Raw genomic sequence first — 22,192 nt, 5'->3', positions numbered from 1 at the left:
GGAGTCTCGCTCTGTTGCCCCGGCTGGGGTGCAGTGGCATGATCTCAGCTCACTGCAACCTCTGCCTCCTGGGTTCTAGTGATTCTCCTGCCTCAGCCTCCTGTAGCTGGGACTACAGGCGTACACCGCCATGCCCGGCTAATTTTTTGTATTTTAGTAGATACGAGACCATGTTTTCCAAGCTGGTCTCGAACTCCTGAGCTCAGGCAATCTGCCCGCCTCTGCCTCCCAAAGTGCTAGGATTACAGGCATGAGCCACTGCGCCCAGCCAAAAATTGTTTTTAAAAATTAGCTGGGCACAGTGGCATGCACCTGTAATCCCAGCTACTTGGGAGGCTGAGGCGAGAGGATTGCTCGAGCCCAGGAATTCAAGGTTGCCAAGGGTGATGATCACACCATTGAACTCCAGCCTGGGTGACCAATTTATCCCAGTGACATATAATAGTTTCATAACATCCTTGCCAGCATTGAATAATATTGAAAGAATTTTTTTTTTTTTTTTTTTTTTTTGAGACGGAGGCTCACTCTGTGGCCCAGGCTGGAGTGCAGTGGCGCAATCTCGGCTCACTGCAAGCTCCGCCTCCCGGGTTCAAGTGATTCTCCTGCCTCAGCCTCCCAAGTAGCTGGGACCACAGGCTCCCGCCACCACGGCCGGCTAATTTTTTGTATTTTTAGTAGAGATGGGGTTTCACCGTGTTAGCCAGGATAGTCTCCATCTCTTGAACTCGTGATCCGCCCGCCTCGGCCTCCGAAAGTGCTGGGATTACAGGCATGAGCCACCGCGCCCGGCCGAAATAATGTTTTGCTAATAGGCTCAGAGGTAATTATTTAAAACATATCTTTCTTTTCTTTTTCTTTTTTTTTTTTTTGAGATAGGGTCTCACTCTGTCGCCCACACTGGAGTGCACTGGAGCAATCACAGCTTATTGCAGCCCCGACCTCCTGGGCTCAAGTGATCCTCCCACCTTAGCCTCCCAAGTAGCTGGGACTACAGGTGCTGCCACCATGCCTGGCTAATTTTTGTTTTTTTTTTTTTTTTTTTTAGTAAAGACAGGGTTTCGCCATGTTGCCCATGATGGTCTGGAACTCCTGGGCTCAAGTGATCTTCCCGCCTTCGCCTCCCAAAGTGCTGGGATTACAGGAGTGAGCCACCACGCCTGGTGTAAAACCTAGTTCTTTTATTGCCAATAAGTTTAAATAGCTTTCTTTCTCTTTACTGGCTGGATGTATAGCACGAGGTCTGCACTTCCTTAGTTGTCCAGTGAACCAACTCCCCGGGAGTTGGATTCACCTTGAAATTCAGTAATGCAGTAGTTAAACCCATGAACTCTAGTGCTGGACAGATTCAGATTCAAACCGTAGCTCTTCCACTTCCCAGCTGTGTGACTCTGAGGTGCCTACTTAACTTCTCTGATCCTCTATTTCCTTGTCTGTAAAATGAACCTGAATGGACCCGTTCCTAGGTTTGTCTGAAGGATTAAATAAGGTAAATAGATAATGAACATCACCTTCCACATAGTTGATGCTCTGTAAATATTAGCTGTTCTTATTCTTTTTTTTTTTTTTTGGTTTGGCAAATACTTTATTTTTATTTTTATTTCAGTAGTTTTTGGGGTACAGGTGGTTTTTAGTTATACGAGTAAGTTCTTTAGTGGTGATTTCTGAGATTCTGATGCACCTGTCACCCAAGCAGTGTACACTGTACCCAATGTGTAGTCTTTTATCCCTCACCCTCTCCTATGCTTCCCCTCATTCTTATTATATATTAATATAAATTAACAAGTCTCTGTTCTCCCTCAAGATTGATTTTGTTTTAATCTATAGCAGATTGATTTTTCTGCCTTAGAGGTAGATGATCCCAGAAGGGGAGCTGACAACCTCTTTCTGTCCAAATAGACTGTGTCCTCGGCTGGCTGACTGGATCTGGGTGTGAGCCTCCCTGAGCAAGCCGGTGAACCTATCCCATGTGGTCTTAGCTCCCTGAGCAGATGAGTAGGGGCTGACGGGGCTGTGTCTCCAGGACTCTGAGTCTGCTGTGGTCCTGCAGCCTCTGGAGCATGGAAATGGGGGCTAAGGACTCACTAATGGTTTCATTCAAGTCCAGAATTTGTCTTGGTGACTGTTCTGCTGCTCACATCCAGATGACCCTATATGCTGTTTGGGAAACTGAGGCAGCCAGGTGGATTCCTCAGGTATTTCAGGGGACAGAATCTGGGGCTTTGACTCCAGCTTGGGTTGCTGCCCATAATGCCTGCTCTTGAAACCTTTTAATTATTTTTATTTCTAATTAACTTTTTTTGAGACAAGATCTTGCTCTGTCACCCAGGGTGCAGTGCAGTGGAGCTATCACAGCTCATTGCAGCCTCAGTCTCCTGGGTTCAAGTGATCCGCCCACCTAGTAGTTGGGACAACAGGCATATGCCACCACACCCAGGTAATTTTGTAGCTTTTTGTAGAGATGGAGGTCTCCTTTTGTTGCCCAGGCTTATTCTGAGTCAACATGAGTGACCATGGCCCAAGAAACAGTCTCGAGAGGTCCTGAGAAAGTGTGCCCAAGACGATTGGGTTACAGTTTGGTTTTATGCATTTTAGGAAGACAGGAATTGTAGGTAAAATCATAAATCAGTACATGAAAAGTATACATTGGTTCAGGTCTCAAACTCCTGGGCTCAAGCGATCTTCCTGCCTCGGCCTCCCAAAGTACTGGAATTATGGGCATGAGCCTGCGCCAGACCTCTTAAACCCTTCAGAGTGGCCTTGGCTTTCGTTTTGAGGGGGCTTCAGGGAGCCTTAAGGGAGGAGAGGAAAGTCACGCAAACAGGGTGTGCTTGATGCCTGCGTTTTCCTCTTTACTGCTGACCTGCTGTTGAGGAGGAAGTTAAGAACATCAGGATCTTGGTCTCAAATGAACTACTTCATGAGAATTTTCTTCTAGGAGGAAAAACAAAAACCTCGACTTTCTCGTTACACATCCTTCTAAAAAATTCCATTAAAAATGTTTCTTGCCAGGCGCGGTGGCTCACGCCTGTAATCCCAACACTTTGGGAGGCCAAAGCAGGTGGATTACCTGAGATCAGGAGTTCGAGACCAGCCTGGCCAACATGGTGAAACCCTGTCTCTACTAAAAATACAAAAATTAGCTGGGCGTGGTGGTGGGTGCCTATAATCCCAGCTAATTAGGAGGCTGAGACAGGAGAATCACTTGAACCTGCGAGGCAGAGGTTGCACTCCAGCCTGGGTGACAAGAGAGAAATTCCACCTCAAAAAAAAAAAAAAAAAAAAAAGTTCCTCATATTCAGAGCCAAGGAAAGGAGATGTACTCCCAGACCACAACTTCTGTTTCTGATGGTTTCAAGCATCCAGGAGCCGTGACCAGGTCATGAATCTTTTTTTCCCTGTTGTGTGGTGTGATGAGTATTTGAATAATACAGCCCATCTGCTGTCATTTGGAAACCGGTGATGATGTGTGGTCTATTTTTAAATTGAGTGCAGCACATCTAATATGTGATAGTTTCCTAAGATGTGAATGGCTCCGTTTCTCCAGCAGGACCGTGTTTTGAAAATGAATAAAAGGTTGGCTTCAGATTAGCATTAAAAGCAAGAGTTTTAGAATTACAGGCTTCATATCTTGGCTTTGACACTTAACGTGTAGGGGACCTTGACAAGTTATTTAAGTTTCTGGGTTCTCATCTGAGAATTAGGATGATAGTACCTCTTTGACTGGATTGTCGTAGAGATGTCGTAAAGATTGGAAATAATGAAACACCTGGACCAAGTTATGGGTACCCAAAAAGTTGCAGTTTTTACCATTGGATGAATGAATCTTTGAGGCTCACACTGTGGTAGGGAGTGGATTTTTAAAAAACAATTTGTTTTTGGTTTTTTTTGAGATGGAGTCTCGCTCTGTCACCGAGGCTGGAGTGCAGTGGTGCGATCTTGGCTCGCTGTAGCCTCCACCTTCCTGGTTCAAGCGATTCTCATGCCTCAGCCTCCCGAGTAGCAGGGACCACAGGCACCCACCACCACACCCAGCTAATTTTTGTATTTTTGGTAGAGATGGGGTTTCACCATGTTGGCCAGGCTGGTCTTGAACTTCTTACCTCAAGTGATCTCCCTGTCTCAACCTCCCAAAGTGCTGGGATTACAGGTGTGAGCCACCGCGTCTGGCCTAAAAATTTATTTATTTAGAAACGAGTCTCACTCTACTGTCCAGGCTGGTCTTTTTTTGAGATAAAGTCTCACTCCGTCGCCCAGGCTGGAGTGCAGTGGTGCAATCATATCTCACTACATCCTTGATCTCCTGGACTCAAGCGATCTTCCCACCGCAGCCTCCCAAGTAGCCAAGAGTACAGGTTCATGCCATCACACCCTGCTCATTTTGTATTTCAATGGAAGACAGGGTTTCACCGTGTTGCCCAGACTGGTCTCCAACTCCTGGGCCCAAGAGATCCACCCACCTTGGCCTTCCAAAGTGCTGGGATTATTGGTGTGAGCCACCAGGCCTGGCCTGTCCAGGCTGGTCTTGAACTCCTGAGCACAAATGATCCTCCCACCTCAGCCTCTCAAGTAGCTGGGACTATGGGTGAGCCCTGCTCAGCCTGGCTCAGAGTGGATTTTAATGACAGGTGTTCCTGTCATGAGTTCTTGAGGTTTGCAGGGTGTAGTAAGCTTTATTCATCCATTACCTTATTTGATCTTCCCATGAATGACTCAGATGGAATGCGCAGAGCATGTGTCAATAAATATCCCATTTTGCTATGTTGCCCAGGCTGCTCTTGAATTCCTGGACTCAAGAGATCCTCCCGCCTCGGCCCCCCAAAGTGCTGGAATTACAGACATGAGCCACTACATGTGGCCTTGTCAGCATTTTCTAGCCTTTCAAGGTAGGAAGGAGCTTGGGTATCTGAGGTAAATACTGCTGGAAGTGAGATCTTGAGCAGGCCATTTTCTTCCTCTCCCAGGGTGGTGGCAAGAGCCGCCCCTGGCCCCACTCAAGGGGCCTGGACTGGAAGGTATGGCAGCTCACAGTGCGGTCTGCCCTCTGGTGACCTTGGCCACAGCAGTGGATTCTGGTGTCACCTGTGAGGCTCACAAGGCAGCACCCCAGGAGCCCTTGTGCTGCGGGTTCCCAGGGGGAGTGGGTAGGAGATGGCCGGGCAGCTGGCAGTAACCTTGACCCTGATGGGCCGTGTTTCTCCAACTTTCCCACCATCCCTCCAGCCTGAAGAGATGGGATGTGCAGCTCTTGACCTGCAGCTGCCCACCCCAACTGCGACCTCGCTTTGAAGCTTCAACTTCTATTTTTAATGCTAATGTTAATTTTACATTCGATTCCATGATATATCCATGTTTATTTTATTATAAAGCATATTTTCCCCTAACTTTAGAGTCAAATGGGTGCTCTGGGAAGATGTTTATGTTTTTTCTGTGGCTTCCGCTACTCCCAGCACAGCGACTCCAACCAGTTTTAAAAATGTGGATTAGTACCAAAGAGGATGATGAACCATTAGACGCAATTAGGATGAGAAATGCCGAGATTATTTATTTATTTATTTTTAGAGACAGGGTCTAGCTCTGTCTCCTAGGCTGGACTGCAGTGGTGCCATCATAGCTCAATGCAGCCTTGAACTCCTGAGCTCAAGTGATCCTCCCGCCTCAGCCTCCTGAGTAGCTCCCAAGTGCACACCGCCATGCCCAGCTAATTTTTTTCATTTTCTGTAGAGACAGGGGTCTTGCTGTGTTGCCCAGGCTGGTCTCCAACTTCTGGGCTCAGGCAATCTTCCCACTTCGGCCTCCCAAAGCGGTGAGATTATAGGTGTGAGCCACCGTGCCTGGTGGAGAAACGAATAGTTTAATAGCACTTTTATCCAATGTGCTTTGTTGGTTGAGTAACTGACTTTGGTTCAGGTAGAGAATTATTAAGATGCATTACCTCAAATGTAAACATTTTATTTTATTTTTTTCCATGGCTGGCCGCACAGAGTCCTATATACCTCTCCAGCAGCACTCACCTGGAGAAGCTGCTATGGATGCCAGCTACTGTTTTTTCTCCCTTCCCAATAAATATTTCATTTTCACTTAAAATATGGCAGTGTACGTTGGTTCCCTGATCTGCTCTCAGATGGCCAAGGGCTTATGTTTGAGTAGGTCACAGGTTCATCTTTCTGTATGAGGCGTACATGCAATGTATAATCCACTTTTTTAATCCTACTTTTTTTTTTTTTTTTTTTTTGAGACAGGGTCTCGCTCTGTCACCTAGGCTGGAGGGCAGTGGTTCAATCACAGTTTTCTGCAGCCTTGACCTCCTGGGCTTAACCCATCTTCCTGCCTCAGCCTCCTAAGTAAGCAGGGATCACACACACCTGGCTAATTTTTTTATTTTTTTAATTTTTTGAAACAGAGTCTCGCTCTGTCGCCCAGGCTGGCGTATAATGGTGCGATCTCGGCTCACTGCAACCTCTGCCTCTCTGGTTCAAGCAAACCTCTTGCCTCAACCTCCCGTGTAGCTAGGATTACAGTCGTGCACAACGCCACATCTGGCTAATTTTTGTATTTTAGCAGAGATTGGTTTTCACTATGTTGTTCGGGCTGATCTCGAACTCCTGACTTCAAGTGATCCACCCACCTTGGCGTCCTAAAGTGCTGGGATTACAGGCATGAGCCACCATGCCTGGCCTTGGCTAATTTTTTTGATTTTTAGTAGAGACGAAGTCTGGCTATGTTGCCTAGGCTGGTCTCGAACTCCTGGGCTCAAGCATTCCTCCCAGCTCAGCCTCCCGAAGTGCCGGAATTGCAGATGTGAGCCACAGTGCCCGGCCTTCCTTCTACATTTTAATAATTCCTGCTGAGCTTTTACAGTTGTCTTGCCTGGCCTAATTCCATAATTCTACAAGAAGTTTGTTTTATTGGGTGACTTGTCTTTTACTAGGTTTCTGAAGCACTCAGCTTTGTTTTCTTCATGGAATCAGCTTTCACACCCAGGGTGCACCCTCTTATGTAATAATTACATTATATGATTACACAGGTAAACAACTGCCATCCGATTGGAGCAGGCATGGCGACCTCTGTGGGCATGCAGAGACAGGAAGGAGGGCTCGACTCCATGGCACCCCGGGGGTGGTCAGCACGTAGAGGCCATTGGCCAGGGTGTTTGGTAAGGGCATGGAGAGCGCCATTCACCCCTGATTCTGCTAGGTAGGAGTCAGGGTAAGTCGTAGGGATCACAGAGCCTGGGCCAGAGGCAGGTTCAACTTAGAAATCCCTCCGGGACTAGGGGAAGCCCTCACTCTGAGAATGAGCACATGCTCCAGAAAGGGGGCATCAGGTAAAGTTTCTTTTCCCGTGGGTCCTGTCAGTAGCATTTGTACTTAGGAGCTTTGCCGTTTGCCAGCTGAAAGTTGCCATTTTCATTAACCTAGCTTGCCGTTTCTGTATCTAATAACAACAAACACTTTTGTAATATGTACCCTGTGCCAGGCAGTGTACTGGGCACTTTGAAAATATGAAGCTTGGCCGGGCGCGGTGGCTCATGCCTGTAATCCCAGCACTTTGGGAGGCCAAGGCGGGTAGATCACCTGAGGTCAGGAGTTCTAGACTGGTCAAGACCAGTCTGACCAATATGGTGAAACCTTGTCTCTACTACAAATACAAAAATTAGCCGGGTGTGGTGGTGGGTGTCTGTAATCCCAGCTACTCGGGAGGCTGAGGCAGGAGAATTGCTTGAATCAGAGAGGCGGAGGCTGCAGTGAGCTAAGATCGTGCCACTGCACCACTCCAGCCTGGGCGACAGAGCGAGACTCCGTCTCAAAAAAAAAAAAAAAAAAAAAAAGAGAAAAAGAAAAGAGAAAAAAGTAAAATACTAAGCTAGCCGGATACCGTGGTTCATGCTTGTAATCCCAGCACTTTGGAAGGCTGAGGTGGGCAGATCGCTTGAACTCAGGAGTTTGAGACTAGCCTGGGCAACATGGCAAAACTCCATCTCTACAAAAAAATACAAAAATTAGCCAGGCATGATGATGCACACCTGTAGTCCCAGCTACTCCAGAGGCTGAGGTGGGAAGATCGCTGCTTGAGCCTGGGAGGCAGAGGTTGCAGCGAGCCGAGATTGCACCACTGCACTCTAGCCTGGGCGATGTAAAAAAAAAAAGAGAGAGAGAAAGAAAGAAAGAAAGAAATACTGAGCTAATTAGCCTTATGACAACCCTGTTTGGTAAGTGCTACTGTGATTCCCACTTTACAGATGGGGAAACTGAGGCACAGAAAGGGGAAGTAACTTACCTAAGTCTTACCCAGCCAGAAAGTGGCAGAGGCTGCTCCTAACCCTGCACCATGCTGCCTCCAAACACAGGCTTGTTCCCAGGAAGAAGTGCTGGGTTGGGGGAGGGGAGTCCAGATCCCAGGGAGGAGGACTCAGGAGGCCTCTGGGAGTCAGGCGGCTATGCAGGAGGGGTTTCCTGGCTCTTTTTCACTTGTCCCCTCATCCCCACCCCCCGTCCCCACCTTCCCAGGACTTAGTTGGACTCCCAGGCAGAGTTCCTTGTTTGTTTTTGTTTTGTTTTTTCCTTTTTTTAGAGACAGGGTCTCGCTGTGTCACCCAGGCTGGAGTGCAGTGGTGCGATCATAGTTTACTGCAACCTCAACCTCTTGGGCTCAAGCAATCCTCCTGCCTCAGCCTCCTGAGCAGTTAGGACTACTGTGTGCACCACCACACCAAGCTAATTTTTTTTTTTTTTTTGAGACGAAGTCTTGCTCTTGTCCCCCAGGCTGGAGTGCAATGGCGCAGTCTCGGCCCACTGCAACCTCTACCTCCCGGGTTCAAGCGATTCTCCTGCCTCAGCTTCCCGAGTAGCTGGGATTGCAGGCACCCACCACCATGCCCAGCTAATTTTTGTATTTTTAGTATACATGGTGTTACACCATGTTGGCCAGGCTGGTCCCAAACTCCTGACCTCGTGATCCACCCGCCTCGGCATCCCAAAGTGCTGGGATTAGAGGTGTGAGCCACCGCACCCAGCCACACCAAGCTAATTTTCAGATTTTTTTAGATATGGGGTCTTGCTAAGTTGCCCAGGCTGGTCTCAAACTCCTGGGCTCAAGTGGTCCTCCCACCTCAGCCCCCCATAGTGCGTAAGCCACCGTGCCCAGCCTAGTTCCTTGCTCTTGAAGGTCCTTGTGTCTGATGGAGCTGGCGTCTTGGACTCTGATCCTCTACAGCAAGAGTGGGCAGAAGGATGCAGCTCTGGTGCCTGGCCCTTCCCCAGTTGGCCTGGGGTGGTGCCCATTCTCCCCAGTGCCAGGGGCAAGCAAGGCCTGGCCTCTACAATCTCAATGGCCTCCTTGCCCAACCCCTAGGCCTCTTTTGGGAAGTTGACCTAGGTGTCCTTGAGCTGGCAGTTCATACCATCTGGCTCCAGTGCACTGGCCTGGGAGAGGCAGTGGTACGGTGGTAAAGAGCAGGCTCCAGAATAAACCCAAACCCACTTCCTTCCCCGTCACCTCCTTGAGTCCCACTTTCCTCATTCATAAAACTGAATGCCTGCCTTCGGGGCTTGTCATGATGTTTAATGAGAAAATGGACATCAGGTGCCTAGTCATGGGGGCTGGCCGCTATAGCCTTGAAGATGAGCCTGTTGAAAGATGAAGAGGCTGTGCTATGGGACAGAGTCTGAACCGATCCCAGAGGCTCCAGGGGCAGGAGTGGCCCAGAGACCTGCTCTGAGAATGGAAGCAGTGTCACGGGCCCCCTGCCAAGGAGAGAGTGTGACCAGGACAATGACTGGTGGGATGAGGTATCCAGAGCCCTCTATGTCGTCCCCAGGATTTCTTCCTCTTTGGTTCAGAGCTTACAGGGTTGTCTGCAGATCTCACGAGGATAGGTGGAGGAGGACCCCTAAGCTGACAGCCGGGTAGGGAAGGAGGGCCTGAGTGCCGAGTGCCTGGGCAGAGAGCCAGCTGCAGATCTCACCCCAGGAGAATGGGGTGAACTACCACATAGCTGACACTTGACAGGGGGACTGCCATGAGTGTGTGTGTGTTTTGGGAGGGAGGTTGTTTGTTTGTGATTAAGTTGAGGTCAGGACAGAAGAAGGGAAGTGGAATTTGTAGTTTTAAGAGATATTATGTGGCCATCTTAAGATTGCAGCAGCAGACCAGGTGCGGTGGCTCACGCCTGTAATCCCAGCACTTTGGGAGGCGGAGGCAGGCAGATCACTTGAGGTCAGGAGTTCAAGACCAGCCTGGCCAACATGGTGAAACCCCGTCTCTACTAAAATACAAAAATTAGCCAGGTGTGGTGGCATATGTCTGCAGCCCTAGCTACTTGAGGGGATGAGGCAGGAGGATCGCTTGAACCAGGGTGGTCAAGGCTGCATTGAGCCAAGATCGTGCCCCTGCATTCCAGCCTGAGTGAAAAAGTGAGACCCTGTCTATAAAAAAAAAAAAAAAAAAAAAATTACAGCAGAGCCTGCATCTGGGAATTAGAGGCCGTGATCTTCCAGATCGTGCATGCGGATGTTTTAAATATATATGCCGTATGTTTTATAAATGTGTTTATTCATGCATACTGTACGTTTTTAATTACATGGAATCAACACAAGTTAGTTATTAAAAGTTTATAAAATATAGATTTGCCAGAGTAAGAAAAAAAAGAATCTGGGCCGGGCGTGGTGGCTCACGCCTGTAATCCCAGCACTTTGAGAGATCCAAGGCAGGCAGATCACCTGAGGTCAGGAGTTCGAGACCAGCCCATGGTGAAACCCCGTCTGTACTAAAAATACTAAATTAGCCGGGTGTGGTGGCGCCTGCCTGTAATCCCAGCTGCTTGGGAGGCTGAGGCAGGAGAATCACTTGAGCCCGGGAGGCGGAGGTTGCAGTGAGCCGAGATCACGCCATTGCAGTCTAGCCTGTGCAACAAGAGCGAAACTCCATCTCAAAGAAAAAAACAAACAAACAAACAAAAAAACACAAAAATCCGGCCAGGCACTGTGGCTCTCACCTGTAGTCCTAGTACTTTGGGAGGCCAAGGCAAGAGTATCAATTGAGACCAACCTGGGCCATATAGGGAAACCTTGTGTCTACAAAAAACAGCAACACAAAAACTACCCAGGCATGGTGGCACACACCTCTAGTCCCAGCTGCTCGAGAGGCTGAGGCGGGAGGATTGCTTGAGTCCGGGAGGTTGAGGCTGCCATGAGCCTATTATGGCATTGGACTCCAGTCTGGGTGACAGAGCCAGACCCTGTCTCCAAAAAAGAAAAAGACAAAAACTCCATCTTCCACCTACCCCAGAACCACGTCACCCAGTGGTTCCTAACCTGTCTCAGATTTTAAATCCCTTTGAAAACTGCAGAAAAGCATGGACTCTCTCCAGAAAAAGGCTCTTTCATCCATAGACTCTGTTGGTATGCAGGGAAGGACTGTTTAGGTCCAACCTCTAGCTTCTCTGTCGTATGAGATTCTGACTCTGAAACCAACCTCAAAGGGGCAAATCATTCTGACCCTGTGACACCTCTGTAAGAGACACTTGCCAGCAACCTATTCAAAGTCTGTCTTGAACCTGTTTCTATTTTCTTTCTTGACCACCTCTTAAAGAAGACATTGCACAAGTTTGCCCCTGCCATTTAAATCCTTTGTCCTAAATTTACAGCCCCTTTTTGGGGCTTTCAGCAAGGATCGACTTTCCCACATCATTGGGTGACTCTCCACTGTAGCATCGGCTCATTTCTGGAAGAGGACCATCCTTTGGGGCATGTGTAAGTCCCCTTTTGTGGGAAGGGCCTTGGCTTAGGCACGTGGGGAAGCATGCCTGCGAGAGCTGGGTGTGTGAACCTTCTTTCCAGATAGTCAGGAGAAACTTCTTTTTTTTTTTTTTCTTTTTGAGATGGAGTCTTGCTCTGTCACCCAGGCTGGAGTGCAATGGCACGATCTTGGCTCACTGCAACCTCCGCCTCCCAGGTTCAAGTGATTCTCCTGCCTCAGCCTCCTGAGTAGCTGGGATTACAGGCACGCGCCACCACGCCTGGCTAATTTTTGTATTTTTAGTAGAGACAGGGTTTCACCATGTTGGCCAGGCTGGTCTCGAACTCCTGACTTCAGGTGATCCGCCCACCTTGGCCTGCCAAAGTGCTGGGATTATAGGCATGAGCCACCGCGCCTGGTCTGGGGGAAACTTCTATAGAGGATGAGAAGTCAGGGATGTTGACTTCTCATGCTGGGCCTCAGGTGCTTGAGACCAGTCAGGCTCTCCCTGTGAAATTAGCAAGAACTTACCCTTTGGCCAAGTAGGCTGAGCGCCCCACACCCACATCGCCTGTTTACCTCTCAATATTCTCCCAGGCCTTGGTTAGCCGCCCTTAGCCCATGTCCTATTTCCCAGGCATGAGGAAGGCCCCTGATGACAGCATCACAGAGCTCTCCCAGCCCTGCAGGTGGCCACCCTTCCTGGAGACCACTCCTGGTGCTATTCCTTGGGCACCAGTGACTTTGCCTCTTCTCCTCCTCCTCTTCTTCCTCGTCATGTTTTAGCATAAGAAGCTTTATTGAGCTAGAATTCACATACCATACAATTCATTTAATGTGCACAATGCAATGGTTTTTTGTTGCTGTTGTTGTTATTGTTTTCGTTTTTATTTTTGAGATGGAGTTTCACTCTTGTCACACAGGCTGAAGTGCAGTGGCGTGATCTCAGCTCATTGCAACCTCTGCTTCCCGGGTTCAAGTGATCCTTCTGTTTCAGCCTCCCGAGTAGCTGGGATTACAGGCGCCCACCACCACACCGGGCTACTTTATGTATTTTTAGTAGAGATGGGGTTTCACCATGTTGGCCAGCCTGGTCTCGAACTCTTAACCTCAGGTGATCCACCCACATTGGCCTCCCAAAGTGCTAGGATTACAGGCATGAGCCATCATGCCTGGCCTAATGGTTTTTATTTTTATTTTTAAATTTTTTGTAGAGATGGAGTCTTGCTATGTTGCCTAGGCTGGTTTCAAACTCCTGGTGTCAAGTGATCCTCCCACCTCGGCCTCCCAAAGTGCTAGGATTACAGGTGTCAGTCACCAAACCCCGCCTCAGTGGTTTTTAGTATATTCACAGTTATGCAACCATCAGCATCATAAATTTTAAGCTGTGCATGGTGGCTCATGTCTGTAATCCAAACACTTTGGGAGGCTGAGTCTGAACTCACTTGAGCCTAGAAGTTCAAGACCAGCCTGGGCAATATAGTGAGACCCTGTCTCTATTAAAAAAAAAATTAAAACATTTTCATCACTCCAAAAAGAGATTTCACACCATTAGCAGTTACTCTCTACTTTTCTTCCATCTCTCAGCCTCTGGCAACCACTAATCTGCTTTCTATCTCTATGGATTTGCCTGTTCTGGACATTTCATATAAATGGGATGATACACTATGTTGTCTTTTGGGGTTGAGTTTGCACCTTAGCATATTGCCTTTAGAAACCTGTCTGCCTCATACCATTACAGAGGAGCTGTTGTTTGTACTGACCATTTAGTCCATCACAGGTATTGATGGAGCCTCTAAGCATGGAATAGTGCTGGCCCCACAGCAGGAACGCGGCAGCCATGGGTGGCGTATTAGTTACTGATTGCTGTTTAACAAATCACGCCAACACTTGGCAGACTGAACAGCAAGCATTTATGATCCTGTAGTTTCTGTCAATCAGGAATTCAGGAGCCGCTTCGTTGGGTGGTTCCGGTCCAGGGTCTCATGAGGCTGCCGTTGAGCTTTCAGTGGAGGCTGCAGGTGTCTGGGGCTGGAGGTACCTGCCGCAGTGTGGTTGGCAGGCTCAGTGACCGGCTGGCTGTTGGCCAGATATCTCAGTTCCTCTTCATGTGGGCTTCTTCATAGGGTGGCTTGAGTGTCCTTATAGCATGGCCACTGGCTTACCCCAGAGCAAGAGATGAGAGCACTGGAGAGAGAGAGAGAGAGAGAGAGAGAGAGAAGAGGGGAGGAGAGGGGAGGGGGTGCATAAGCCCAAGACTGAAGCCCCAGTGATGTTTCATAACCTAATTTTTTCATTAATTAATTAATTAATTTTAGAGATAGGGTCTCTGTTGCCCAGGCTGAGGTGCAGTGGCACAATCATAGCTCACTGCAGCCTCCAGCTCCTGGGCTCAAGCAACCCTCCAGCCTCAGCCTCTCAAGCAGCTGGGACTACAGGTATGCATCACCATGCCTGGCTGCTGCTGCTGCTTTTTTTTTTTTTTTTTTTTTTTGAGACGGAGTCTCACTCTGTCACCCAGGCTGGAGTGCAGTGGCGCAATCTCGGCTCACTGCAACCTCCCCTTCCCGGGTTCAAGCGATTCTCCTGCCTCAGCCTCCCGAGTAGCTGGGACTACAGGCGTGCGCCACTAGTTTTTGTATTTTTAGTAGAGATGGTTTCACCATGTTAGCCAGGCTGGCTTGAACTCCTGACCTCAGGCAATCTGCTCGCCTCGCCTCGGGCTCCAAAAGTGCTGGGATTACAGGCGTGAGCTACCGCACCTGGCCCGGATTCTTTTATAATCTAATGTTGAAGGTGCTATCCCATCACTGCGCCATATTCTTTAGGTCACGTTGACTGTGAATGTGGGTGGGGGCTACACAACGGTGTGAATCTCAGGACGGAAGTAACTGAATGTAGTTTCATATGGAGAGTGATCCAGCTTGTTCTGGAAGGGACTGCAGTCTGCCCGGGACTTAGCTTTGGAGAATGAGCCAGCTTATTCTGGAAGGGATTTCAGTCTGCCCAGGACTTAGCTTTGGACCAGCTATGAGTTCTCTGTGATGAAATCTCAGCTTTTCCCAACTGCAGCTTCAACCTCCTGAGTTCAAGTGATCTTGTTGCCTCAGCCTCCTGAGTAGCTGGGACTACCACCACGCCTGGCTAATTTTTGTATTTTTTGTAGAAATAGGGTTTTGCCACGTTGGCCAGGCTGGTCTCCAACTCCTGAGCTCAAGCAATCTGCCTGCCTTGGCCTACCAAAGTGCTAGGATTACAGACATGAGCCACCACACCTAGCCAAGGCTGCGTTTTTATTTTTTATTTTATTATTAGTATTATTTGAGACAGAGTTTCACTCTTGTTGCCCAGGCTGGAGTGCAGTGGCGCCATCTCAGCTCACTACAACCTCCGCCTCCGGGGTTCTCCTGTCTCAGCCTCCTGAGTAGCTGGGATTACAGGCATGCCACTACGCTTGGCTAATTTTTGGTATTTTTAGGAGAGACGAAGTTTAACCATGTTGGCCAGGCTGGTCTCGAACTTCTGACCTCAGGTGATCTGCCCACCTCGGCCTCCCAAAGCGCCGGGATTACAGGCGTCAGCCACCACATCTGGCCTGGGTATTTATTTATTTATTTCGAGACGGAGTCTCGCTGTCTCACTCTGTTGTCCAGGCTGGAGTGCAGTGGCACAATGTCAGCTCACTGCCATCTCTGCCTCCTGGGTTCAAGCGATTTTCCTGCCTCAGCTTCCCGAGTAGCTGGGATTACAGGTGCACACCGCCACACCCGGCTAATTTTTGTGTTTTTAGTAGAGACAGGGTTTCACCATGTTGGCCAGGCTGGTCTCAAACTCCTGACCTCAGGTGATCCACCCTCCTTGGCCTCTCAAAGTGCTGGGATTACAGTCATGAGCCACCACTGGGGTTTTAAGTGTGTAACAATGGATGTCCATTTTAGTGGGAACTGACCCTGTCCCTCAGGGACACTCATGGGCCAACCAGGAAAGGAGATGTCTCTGCTGACTTCTGTTAGATGGTGTAACCCATCATAGGGGTGACCCAGCGCCATGGTGGGACGTGTCAAACGCTTTCCCCACTGGGATTGGGCCCTGGACCTTTTTTTTTTTTTTTTTTTTTTGGCTGGGTCTCGCTAAGATGGCACCACTGCACGCCAGCCTGGGTGACAAAGGGAGACATTGTCTCAAAAAAAAAAAAACAAAAAACCAAAACAGGCTGGGCGTGGTGGCTCACGCCTGTAATCCCAGCACTTTGGGAGGCAGAGGCGGGCGGATCACCAGGTCAGGAGATTGAGACCATCCTGGCTAACACGGTGAAAACCCATCTCTACTAAAAATACAAAAAATTAGCCGGGCGTGGTGGCGGGAACCTGTAGTCCCAGCTACTCGGGAGGCTGAGGCAGGAGAATGGCGTGAACCCGGGAGGCAGAGCTTGGAGTGAGCCGAGATCGCACCACTGCACTCCAGCCTGGGCGACAGAGTGAGACTCTGTCTCAAAAAAAATAAAATAAAAACAACAACAACAACAACAAAAAAACGAGCCTTGTGCCTTATAGCAGTGGGACAACTTGGTGTTAGAAGCAGTTTTAGGTGGTGGTTCCAGGTGGGTTCTGATTCCTGCTCTGTCACTTCCTGCACGGCTTCGGCGTCAGTTTCCTCATGAAGATGACTATTGTAACTATTTAGTGGGGTTGTTTTGAGGATTTTATGAGATCTTCAGAGTTCTAGGGATCTCTTGCTACATAACAGCCTGTCCCAAGCTCAGCAGTATAAAGCAACACTGTGATGCTCACGGTCCCAGGGGCCAGGAATTCCGACAGAGCTCAGCAGGACGGCCTGGCTCTGCTCCCATGATATCTGGAGTCAGCTGGGAAGACTCTCAAGGGGTTGGTAACAACTTGAACAGGTGGGGTCTGGAATCATCTGGAAGTTTCGTCACTCATGTCTGGTACCTGGGTGGGATGACGAAGGTTGGGCTCAGGTGGGACTGTCAACTTGAGTGCCTTCACATGGTTTCTCCTTCTGGCTTGCTTGGGTTGTGTCACTGCATGGCAGCGTCAGGGTAGTCAGACCTCTAACTTAATGCTCAGAATTCCAAGAGCCAGCATTCTAACCAAGGAGGAAGCGGCATGGCTTCTCATGGCCTCACCTCTCAAGTCACTTAGCATCTCTGCTGCCATACTCTCTTGGCAGTCACAAGCCCACTTAGATTTAAGAGGAGGGGACACAGAGGCCATCTCTCAACGGGAGGAGTCCCTGCAACCACGAGCCACACATGCTTTTTGGCTGATACTTGAAAGAATGAGCAATGCAGGCTGGGCGCAGTGGCTCACGCCTGTAATCCCAGCACTTTGGGAGGCCAAGAGGGTGGATCACCTGGGGTCAGGAGTTCGAGACCAGCCTGGCCAACATGATGAAACCCCGTCTGTACTGAAAATACAAAAATTAGCCAGGCATGGTGGCAGGCCCCTGTAATCCCAGCTACTTGGGAGGCTGAGACAGGAGAATCGCTTGAACCTAAGAGGCCGAGGTTGCAGTGAGCTGAGATGGCGCCACTGTACTCCAGCCTGGGCGACAGAGAGAGACTCCGTCTCAAAAAAAAAAAAAAAAGAAAAAAGAAAGAGCAATGCAGTTGGGTGTGATGGCTCACATCTGTAATCCCAACACTTTGTGAGGCCGAGGCAGGCAGATCCCTTGAGCCTGGGAGTTTGAGACCAGCCTGGACAACACAGCAAGGCCTCAAGACCTCATCGCTACAAAAATTAAAAATGAGTTGGCACACACCTCAGCTACTCGGGAGGCTGAGGTGGGAGGATCACCTGAGTCCACAAGGTCAAGCACCTGTGATCGCGCCACTGCACTCCAGTCTGGGTCACAGTGTGAGACCCTGTCTCAAAAAAAAAAAAGAAAGAAAAAAGAATGAGCAATGCAAACCCAAGCTTTTTTTTTCTCTCTCTCTGCTTATATCCCCAACCCCTCAACTCCTGCCCCAGGTCACAAACTCAGGAAGCCTCAATTAAGACAAACTTTTAGTCTAAGCTTGGAGAATTGAGGAAGGAAAGAAGGAAGTGCCAGATGCTAATTAACTTTGCTTTTTAACTACAGATGAGCCACTTTTTGAGTTACCCAGGGGTGAGAGTCTCAAAGATAAATGAAAATATGTAAGGATGGCAGGAGAGCAGGGGCCTCTTATAATTAGGTCCCTCATTCTTGTGCTTTGAGAATAAAAATATCAAGGGTGGAATATGTGAGTAAATATGGAAACTCCTTTGAGGATTTTTTTGGAGCCCTCCTGTTTATTCTAATAGAATTAAAAACAAACATGTAACTGGTTTTTTTTGTTTGTTTGTTTGTTTGTTTTTGGTTGTTGTCTTTAGTTGCTTTTTTTTGGTTATACTTAATTTATTTTTTTTTATTTTTTGAGATGGAGTCTCGCTCTGTTGCCCAGGCTGGAGTGCAGTGGCTCAATCTGGGCTCACTGAAACCTCCGCCTCCCAGGTTCAAGCAAATCTCGTGCCTCAGCCTTCTGAGTAGCTGGGATCACAGGCATGCACCACCACACCTGGCTAATTCTTGTATTTTTAGTAGAGACGGGGTTTCACCATGTTGGCCAGGCCAGTCTCGAACTCCTGACCTCAGGTGATCCGCCCTCCTCAGCCTCCCAAAGTGCTGGGATTACAGGCGTGAGCCACTGCGCCCAGCGGTTATACTTAAAAATTTTTTAAAGAGATGAGTATCTCACTGTGTTGTCCAGGCTCGAGTGCAGTGACTATTGACAGGTGCTATCAATAGCGCACTGCAGCCTCAAACTCAAGCGATCCTCCTGCCTCAAACTCAAGCCATCCTCCTGTCTCAGCCTGTGAGTAGCTGCAACTACAGGCGCCCTCAGTGGTGCCTGGCTTTGCATCTGATTTTTTTCTGACTTTAGCCTTCCTGGTCTTGTCCCCACTCAGCAGTGGTGTCTTACCTGACCACACCTAGAAATGCTGAATGCCAATTTGAGTTAGAAAGAGAATAGCAGAATTCCAGCCAGGTTGGAGGCTAGGATATTGGTGAGCATTTGGGAGAAGCTGAGATTTCATCACAGCAAAAGTGTGATGAAATCACACATCATAAAGTGTCAGGAGAGGGAGAAGTGACTGATGCAGCAAATACTCTTCCATCTTCTAGGGCTCCTTGAAGGGAACAAGGGCTCCAATGAGTGGGAGCAGAGGCTCATTTGGTTTCCTGCCTTGTGTTTTGGGATTTAACAAGAGGATTGGCCCTTTTAGTAGCAAGTAGAGGGGCAGGAATCTAATTTATTGGCTCCATCATAGCTCACCGCAGACTTCTGGGCCAAGCAATCCTTCTCCCTTGGCCTCCTAAGTAGCTAGGACTACAGGCAAATGCCACCATGCCAGGCTCATTTTTTATTTATTTTTATTTTTTTTATTTTTAGTAGAGACGAGGTCTCGCTGTTTTGCCCAGGTTGTTCTTAAACTCCTGGCCTTAAATGATCCTCCCACCTCGGCCTCCCAAAGTGCTGAGATTACAGGCGTGAGCCACCATGCCCGCCTTAATTTACTCTGATTTTTCTTTTCTTTTTAAAATAGAGACGGGGGTCTCACTATGTGGCCCAGGCTGGTCTTGAACTCCTGGGCTCAAGTGATCCTCCTGCCCTGTCCTCCCAAAGTGCTGGGACTACAGGCGTGAGCCACTGTGCCAGGTCTGCTCTGATATTTAACAGTGGTAAAATTCATTTATCCACTAAATGACTTTATTTATACTCTCACTTAATTTCAGAAAGGACTGAAGGTACCTGAGCTGTGAACAAAGAATCAGAGACTGGTTTTTCCTCCATCTCTGCCACTAACTAGTTGTGCCACCTGGGGCAAGTCACTTGGTCTCCTTGGGTCTGTTATCCATGTGTGAGAGCCAATACTTAATATGAGTGCCAGGCACTGTTCTAGAGATTTTCCATGCATCTGTATTCACTCTTTTAATTCTTCTCTAAACAATTTATTAAGGTCTCTATCTTTTTAGAGTTTGTCAGGGCAGTTCCAGTTCATCGTGGCAATACAAGAAAGTCACTTTTGGGGGCTTTTGCCATTTCAAAGAATCTTGGATTTTTCTCTGGGCTCCAGAGACACCCGTGCCTGACACCCCCAATTTGAACCCCCAGCGGATCATTGGGTTCCATTGCTGATGGGGACCTTGTGTTTGAGCTTGACTTTCCCTCCATCCATGCTGGAGATAAACGGAAGTCTTCGCGCAGGGGGACGATTGCAGGACGGGGCCGCTAGGGAGGAGGGCTCCCACACGTGGGGAATGGGGGTGGAGGAACCGCTGAAGCTCGTCTGCCCTTTGGAAAATCTCGTTGGTGTCCTAGCCCTGGGATCATTGTACTTACCAGGTTGGGGGGCTCTGCACCCAGAACTCCTCCCAGCCTCTGTCTGCCCGTCCAAGGTCCGGCGTGACTTCCGGTGGCTGATTTCTCATCTTGGGGAAATCCCCGCCCTGGGGGGGTCCGGTGTGGCCTGCAGGGAGCCTGACTCACCCGTCGGCTGAGTCAGGGGGTCCCAGCTGCCCTCGGATGTCTGCTGCACCGCTCCCCTCCCTCAGGCGGGGGACGGCAGGAAGGAGGGAGAGATGGGAGGGCGTGGGGGCGGGGCCGGGGGCGGTCTCCAGCCCCCGGCCCGGGCTCCGCCCTCTCCCGGGATCTGTGAAAGCACAGCCAGGGTGCGGGCGGGTGAGTGCCCACCTGGTGCAGGGTGTGAAGAGCGAGAGCGCGTGTATGAGCACGAGCGTCTGTGGTCTCTGTGTGTCCGTTTACATGATTGCGCCTGTGTCTGTGTGTGCGCATCTGCATGCGTGTCTTTTTGAGTGAATGTCTGTGTGTGACTTCTAGGGACGGCCAGGGAAGAGGAGTGTCCCCTCCCACCCTGGCCCCCCGTCTTCTCATCCTGGCCTCCTCTCTTCTCTCTCCTCCTTGGGGGGTGCTCTGGGCATCCGGGACCCCTGGCAGGGCTGCCGGGTGCTGGAAGGACGCAGAGGCCGCCGAGGGCGGAGGGAAGCGTCAGGCCTGGCTGCGCGCCCCCTGGCTAGGGAGCTCCGAGTCCCGGCCGCCTGGTCCTTTCATTCTGGGCTTCTTCGAGATTCTCGAGGGCTTCCAGCCGGCAGTGTTTTCTCCTTGCCGTCTTCTCAGGCACGAGGAAGGCTCCTGGAGCTCATCTGCCTGGGATGGGCGGGCCCTGCCTTGACCTCACGTGCAGCAGTTAGGACCACCAAGGAGTGTTCTTCAAACCACCTTCTACCACCCCGCGGGACACGCCAGGGCTGATTCTGGTGCTCGCACCCCGCTTCCTCCTCTGCGTTCCCCTGTGGCAAAGGTTTGTCTTGGGCTGTGGACCCGAAAGAATATTCTAAGGGGAGATGGGCTCTTGCAGAGCAAGAGGGGTATGGGTTCAGCACCAAACTAAACTGGTGCCAGCGCTAGCTCTGCCCAAGAGGCTGTGCAGACAGTGTTTGTGTGAGTACGTGAGGGTGAGAGTCCCTGCCCGCCTAGCTTCGGCTTCCCCAGTTACAACCAAGGGAGAACAACATCTATCTTACAGTGTAGATGCCTGGATAAAAACTGGAGCGCCTGGCCGAGCACTTTGGGAGGCTGACGCGGTAGGATGGCTTGAGCCCAGGAATTCGAGACCAGCGTAGGCAACATAGTTAGACCCCCGCCTCTACAAAAAATTTTTAAAAATTAGCTGAGTGAGGTGGTGCGCACTTGAGGTCTCAGCTACACGGGAGGCTGGGGTGAGAGGATCGATTGAGCCAGAGAGGTAGAGGCTACAGTGAGCTATGATCGCACCACTGCACCCCCAGCCAGGGCAACAGAGCAAGACCCTGTCTCAAAAACAAAAACACTGGAGCGCCCAGAGTTTTTTTAAAGTGCGGGACAAGGATTGTCTCGGTGTTGTTACTGCACGCACACCGCCCGTTGTAATGGATAGATGCATTAGTGAAAGTGCTAGGTACACTCATTTATTTTCTAAATCTCACATATAAGGGAACCCCCGATGGAAAGGCCCATCAGCTAGGGAACAGCCAGCAGGCTGGATTTGAGCCCAGAGCCCGGGCTGGCCAATTACTCGAGTGAGCCTGGCTCCGGCTCTGTGACCTGGGTCCAGTACCCCGCCCTTTCTGCGGATGCCTTGCAAAGCGGGGAGCGGAAAGCAGTTTGGTGGACGACCAGCCCTCCCTTGCTTTGCAGGTGGCGCTTTCTATTTATTGATTGTAAGGTGAAACCTAGGCCAGAGCCAGCGTGCGCGCGCCGTCGGGGTCCCGCGGCTGCTCTGGGGCTCAGGGTGCGAACCCCAAGGGCCCCGCCTGGCAGCGTCCTGGGCCTCCGGGCGAGAACAGCGGGGGTCGGGGAGGATTTGCAGCGTCCACTCCTCTCTCCGCCGCCCGTGTGAGCTCGGGCGCTTCT

General features: G+C 49.8%; 1 protein-coding gene and 1 long non-coding RNA gene across 25 annotated transcripts in view; one reads left to right on the top strand and one right to left on the bottom strand.

The window, feature by feature from the left end:
- The window catches only part of PIK3CD (phosphatidylinositol-4,5-bisphosphate 3-kinase catalytic subunit delta), a 77,565-nt gene that overhangs the window by 15,288 nt on the left and 40,085 nt on the right, over positions 1 to 22,192 (top strand). For 2 of the 23 annotated variants that reach the window (XM_063786539.1, XM_016953674.4), the window contains exon 1: positions 20,443 to 21,101. The exons of 15 other annotated variants lie outside the window; for them this stretch is intronic. The gene's annotated coding sequence lies outside the window, so the exon portion shown is untranslated. Of the gene's footprint in view, positions 1 to 20,278; positions 21,102 to 22,192 lie in introns of those variants that run through there. 6 more of the 23 variants (XM_063786472.1, XM_063786496.1, XM_063786565.1 and 3 more) reach the window with 6 other exon arrangements.
- LOC107974851 (uncharacterized) lies at positions 5,519 to 20,371 on the bottom strand. Of its 2 annotated transcripts, XR_010148297.1 has the most exons (3): positions 20,123 to 20,362; positions 13,500 to 13,923; positions 5,519 to 5,831 (listed from the first exon to the last, which is right to left on the bottom strand). It is a non-coding gene; the product is annotated as an uncharacterized LOC107974851 (long non-coding RNA). The 2 variants fall into 2 exon arrangements; XR_001717906.4 differs by lacking the exon at positions 5,519 to 5,831 and having other exon boundaries at positions 13,633 to 13,923; positions 20,123 to 20,371.

Source organism: Pan troglodytes, chromosome 1 (assembly GCF_028858775.2).
Source record: "Pan troglodytes isolate AG18354 chromosome 1, NHGRI_mPanTro3-v2.0_pri, whole genome shotgun sequence".
NCBI lineage: Eukaryota > Metazoa > Chordata > Mammalia > Primates > Hominidae > Pan > Pan troglodytes.
This window is presented reverse-complemented; position numbering and strand designations above follow the sequence as displayed.